The 6,000-nt window shown below is 52.8% G+C and overlaps 1 protein-coding gene across 1 annotated transcript in view; it reads right to left on the reverse strand.

The window, feature by feature from the left end:
* Positions 1 to 5,792, reverse strand: part of ITPR1 (inositol 1,4,5-trisphosphate receptor type 1) — a 227,895-nt gene extending 222,103 nt beyond the window's left edge. Inside the window, exon 1 of the mRNA XM_064156160.1 lies at positions 5,656 to 5,792. The gene's annotated coding sequence lies outside the window, so the exon portion shown is untranslated. The remainder of the gene's footprint in view (positions 1 to 5,655) is intronic.
* Positions 5,793 to 6,000: the final 208 nt, after the last annotated feature.

Consider the following 6,000-nt stretch of genomic DNA (forward strand, 5'->3'; position numbering starts at 1 on the left):
GTCTGGTGTGTACAGACAGATCTCACTGCAGACATCATGCACATGGTGGGGATGAAGAGAGAAGGAACTGTTTGTGTACAGGATGATGTCTGCATCCAGAATCTAAGCCTCTGCCCTCACATCTCAGCATCAGACCACTCTAAAAGCAGAAGCATTCTCTAACATCCTAACCCAGATGTTTGTTTCATCTGCAGTTCAGCTTCCCCAGAGTTGTTCCCCATCTTTTGATAAGCTGAGCAATCAGTGAGATGGGAACACAGCTTCCTGCAGCACTCCTCCCCTGGGCATTCTGGCCTGTGAGGAAGAAGCCACATTGGCACAAGCCATCAATCAGCAGAACACCACATATCTACATGGCATTCCTCATGCATTTTTCTCTCTTCAAGAGTTAATTTGTGCAGGTCTGACTCTCTGTACAACACTGTTAGGAAGGAAAAGTAAGTTCTGATCTAAGTTTTGATAGGCTTAACCAAAACCACAACCATGAAAACAAAACTCAACATTCAGAATCCATAGCTGAATCCTGCAGCTGTACCAGTTTGAATTACAGCTGCTGTAATTCCCACTTCATTTTTTTTTCACCCCAAAGAAACTGAGTTTCATAAAACAACTACCCTGAAAGCTTGGAAGTGTTGTCTCTCAACAGGCACAGAAGCAGCAAGAGCAGCACACATTTCCTATGGCTGCCTCTGCCAAAGCAATTGAGCACCTGAAGCACTTTGCAAAGGATCAGTCACAGAATTGTCTGGGTTGGAAGGGACCTTCAAAGGTCATCTAGCCCAGCATCCCTCTGCACCCAGCAGGGACATCCTCCACTAGATCAGGCTGCCCAGTGCCCTGTTAAGCCTTGCTTTGAGTATCTCCAGGGATGGGGCCTCAACCACCTCCCTGTTACAGTGTTCCAGCATCCTCCTGGTGCAGAACCCATTCCTCACACCCAGTCTAGAGCTACTCTTCTGTGAGTTAGGGGGTTCTACCTCTACACCCAGCCACCACCCACCTGCACCAAGACAGAGCATCAGCAATAATTCCTGTACTGCTCCTGTAGCACTTGTTGGGAATAGAAATCCAAAAGGGATCTTCAGCCAGCCCAAAGGCTGATATTGTTTCATAGAATCAAGCAGGTTAGCAGAGACCTCTGAGCTCATCCAGCCCAACCTAGCACCCAGCCCTGCCCAATCACCCAGACAATGGCACCAAGTGCCTCATCCTCTCACAGCAGCCTCTGTGAGATGCACAGGAAGCTTTTTGCACTGCTATGGACAAAAGATTAAAAGAACCACAGATGGGTTGGATTAGAAAGTAACTCACAGCTCACCCAGTTCCAGCCCACTCCCCGCCATGGACAGGGACACCTTCCACCAGCCCGGGCCACTCAAGGTCTTGCCCAATGCAGACTGGAACACCTCCAGGCAGGGAGCATCCACAGCCTCCCTAGGCAACCTGTGCCACTGTCTCCCCACTCTCACTGCCAAGAATTTCTTCCTCCTCTCCAGTCTAAATCAACCCTCTGCAAGATCTGGCTTGGCAGCCCAGAAATGCTCTTCCAGCTTTCAAGTCTTCTCCTTTAGAGCACCCAGCAAAGCAGCACCTGCCTGCACCCAGCACAGGCCCACTATGAACCTGCCAATGTGTTTTAAACTCTTCTTTATTACCACACCAAACAAAAAAGGGCAGAAAACACACCAAACCATTGGAACAACACAAACCAGTGAAGGTGCTACCTCAGCAGCAGAAAAAACTCATCTGCAACCTACTACCATGGATATTTCTACAAACCAGGGCTGTGCTGTGACAGCAACACTACATTTATGTAACCTCCTAGCAGCACACCCTTTTCTGCCTCTAAACCCCTCTGGTCTCCATAAGCTGCTTTGGTGAAGCTGCCTTCCCTCACACTCACCCACAGGCAAGTCAGCAGCCTGTCTACCAGCTACTACAGAGCCACTACCCTCATCCCACCTCCCACAGGATCCTGAGATTCCTCTTGTCTTTCAGACACAATTCTACAACTGTCTTACATGTATGGGGTAATAAGGTCTCAGACTCCCAGCACACTGCAAGCTGACACATCAGATACTCCTAAGGAGGATGCTATGCACCGAGCAATTCCCATGCACAGCATCGGGGGGAAGAGCAAGATCAGAGCCACAATAGGCTACACCTGCTCTGCTCACAGCTGCACCAAAGGGCAGCTTCAAAACAAGGGCTCCAGATAGCTGGGTCCTGCTTTAAACTTGCTTTACAGCACTGAAAGAGATCACAGAATCACAGCACCATGCAGGCTGGCAAAAGCTCTTAGGATCACCAAGCCCAACCTAGAACCCTGCTCTTCACCTTAAATCATAGCCCTAAGCTCCACATCCAACCCACCCTTAAACACATCCAAGGTGGGAGACTCCACCACCTCCCTGGGCAGCTCACTGCAGTCCCTGACCACTCTCCCCAGGAAAAACATTTTCCTAATATCCAGTCTAAACCTCCCCAGCCTCAGCTTGAGGCCATTCCCTCTTGTTCTGTCTCCAGTTACCTGTGAGCAGAGCCCAGCAGCAGCCTCTCCACAATGTCCCTTCAGGCAGTTGCAGACAGCAGATCTTTCACCTCAAATCATCATCTTACAACCAGCTGCTGAAAGGATCTTCTGCCTTCAGAACAGGCTTCTGGATCACACCTGCAGGTATCTGATCAGCCGCTGGGATTGTTACCCTGCCAGGCACACACACAAAGCACTGGAGGAACTGGAGCCTTGCCTGCACATTTCACCCAAAACCTGGCCCCTGGCAAGTGCCAGGTCACCACTGCCATGCTGTAATGCTCACCCAGCACTGCCTCTGCAAGAGCAATTGCTGAAGGGGACACACAGGCAGGCTGGGGAGGGACTGTGGCAATAGGACAAGAGGAAAGGGTATGAAACTGGAGCAGGATAGACTTAGGTTGGACATTACAGGAAGTCCTTCACAATGAGTGGTGAAACACAGCAACAAGTTGCCCAGGGATGTGGTCAAGGCCCTGTCCCTGAAAACATTCAAAGTCAAACTTGATGAGGCCCTGAGCAAGCTGATCTAGCTGGAGATGCCCCTGCTGACTGCAGGGGCAGTTGAGCAAGACGACCATTGAAGGTCCCTTCCGATCTGATGCATTCTGTGACCTTACAAAATCTAGACCAAGACCTCACAGCAGACAGCAGCACAGCTTCAGCCTGCAAGGCCTGCTGGAAGTTGCAACAGCACCTGTGAGCAACTGTGAGCAACTTCAGTTTCCTCACCTGAACTCAATTTTTCACTTGTCTGCCCCACACACATGCAGTTCGTTAAGGTGATGAGGGGATTGGTGCTGCCACGAATAGCAAGACCTCCTTGCACCTCTGGCCATGATTACCATTTCCACCATTCTTCAACCTGTTCACCAGTCCCAATACACCTTCCCTGAACCAGCTGATCTCAGCCAGACCTGCATCCCCAGCAGTCACCAAAGAAACACACCAAGAGCTCATCCACTCAACCCTCTTCACTCCAGTCCCTTCTGCCTTCCAGTGATGGTGCTGAGGTAACAGACTATTGCCCACACATCTCTACTCCAGGATGCTAAGGCAAACACAAGTTACTCTTGCTTATTTACTTGCTAATTTGCAAACTCCTACAGGGGGAAACCAGATCACTCCCTATTTCAAGGCTTAATAATCAAGGCTGCAAAACAAGCAGATGGAGAAGAGCACTCATCTCAGCAAACATTTTAATCTCAGGGTGGAATAAGGTATTTCAACGAGAAAAAAAGCAACGTTTTCAAACAAAAGATGGCTTAAAGAGCACATTACAAACAATCAGCTCAAGCAGCTTACATGACAGCACTGCTATAGTTCTTCTAACACGGGGATTGGGGGTTTCATTTCCACAAGCACCCTTTTTCTTTCAGTTTACATGCTGACCAATACACATTTGAGCCATTTCAGGCTGCAAACTATTTCACATTCGTTTCACCAAGTGTCCTCTTACCAAAATGTTTGACCTGATCAAAGCTACCAAGTTTCCTCTGCTCACCGAGGAAGCAGCGTCAGACAACCAAGGCTGAGCTGCAGTAGTGACCCCATGCAATCATGTCAGCTTCAGGCACCAGCAAAGCCACTCATCATTTAGAACCTGGAATATTTGCCCTGTGAGGAAACTGACTTCACATCAGCGATGATGCAACGACTGAAGTTGTGTCTTCAGATAAGCACCAATACATCAGCACCTGTTAGCCCATTACTTTCAACCACAGAGGAAACCAGCAAGGGAAAGAAAGGGATACTGGTTCCACATCACATCCCACACTCACACAGCTGAATCCTGCAAGGAAAGCAATTTAGATAGGAGCCTTTGGACTGGGCTCCAGGCAGTGACTCCCTTGGCTCCACAGGTTTGGAAGCCCTGGGATACCAGGCAAATTTCCGAGTGCAGGAAGCGAAGCTCAAAGGCAAAGAACAAAGTGCACGCTGAAGAAATAAACCACATGTGCAGCCAGTGGCTCTCATGAATAAAACAAACAGCTACCACACACACATTCTACTCCATGGACGGCTTAGAGGCACTAAATCTTCCTAAGGAAGGACCTGGATTGTATGAGCCACCTTTTCCCTTCCTGATACGCCAGCAGCAACACCACAACCCAAGGCAAGCGCAGCTCCAGCAGGTACAGGAGAGCTGGTACACAGTGCATGAGGTGATGGATGTGTCTGATGCAAACCTTTCACCTGTTGGAGTTGTTCTGTACAAACTCCTGAGAGCCAGGCTGAGCCCACCAACAGGGTTTACACTGGAGGGAAAAGCACGACTCAAGCCATCACCGCTGCACGGAGCCCATCACAGCTCGACATCAAACGGCAAGGGACCAAGCCTGGGGAGCAACAGGCAGCCTCTATGCACAGCCAGAGGAACCACAAGGCACCCTCAGCTCCCAAAACCAACCAGCAAGAACCGAGTTCTCTCGCATGAAGACATGGAGCCGCTCAGAAGGATGCCACATCCCACAGACACGGGGAATGCACATGTGCCCCCCCCACCTCCGGCTGAAGTCCAGTTATTGTAGCCCAGGAAACAGCCAAATATTTGGCCTGCCAGAGCAGTTACCAAGACCCTCAGAAACATCCACCCACAGTCGCCCAGCTTGTGACCATTTAAGAAGAAGCTCGCCCATGGCCAAGTCCCCATCAGCGCTCCGAAGCGTTTACATAACGCGGAACGTCCCTTACAACTGTGCCCCGAGCGCGAAACAAACACCGGGGCAAAGTTGGCATGGGACACGCTGCTCCGCCACCGAGGCCTCGCTCGCAGGGGGACGGCGGAGACGTTCGGAGGGTCCGCGCTCGCTGCTCCGCTCGGCGCAGCCCTCTAGCAGGCACTGCGGAACCGAGCTCCGCTCCGAGCCGAGCCGCCCGGCCGGGCAGGGCTTTGCCCCCCGCTCTGCGAGCGTTCCTGCAGCCGGACATCCCCACAGAGTACCGCTCCACTTGCTCTGACCCAGCACCGGGCTGCATCCCCCGCACTCCGCTCCGGGCCCCGCAGCCCAGCGGCGGCCTGGGGAGGGGTGAGCTGCCCCGACGGGCTCGTCGCTCTCCCTCCACCTCCTTCCCTCCCTCGTTCTGTCTTTCCCCAGCCGCTGCCGCAGCCCCTACCTTACCTGTCTCCGGTAGCGGCAGGACGGGCTAGCAGCGACTCGTCAGCCCCATAACGGCGGCGCGGCGCTGCCCGGTCCCGTTAGGTCGGAGACTGCGCCGAGCGACGTCCCCCGGCCGGAGCCGGCTCAGCTGCACATCCACATGGTTACTGCGCTCCGCGCTCGCCGCCGCCGCCTTATATAGCGGCGCGGGGCGTGCTGGGTAGCGCAGTCCTACCGCCGCCGCCAGGCCACCAGGGAGCGCCCGAGCGGGACTGCAACTCCCAGCATGCCCTGCGCCGGCAGGGCGGGAACGGGCCCGGGGCTCTCCCCGCGGCTCTGGCCCGGGGGCTGTGGCGGGCTGGGAAC

The sequence above is a fragment of the Pogoniulus pusillus genome, chromosome 16 (assembly GCF_015220805.1).
Source record: "Pogoniulus pusillus isolate bPogPus1 chromosome 16, bPogPus1.pri, whole genome shotgun sequence".
In the NCBI taxonomy this organism is placed as follows: domain Eukaryota; kingdom Metazoa; phylum Chordata; class Aves; order Piciformes; family Lybiidae; genus Pogoniulus; species Pogoniulus pusillus.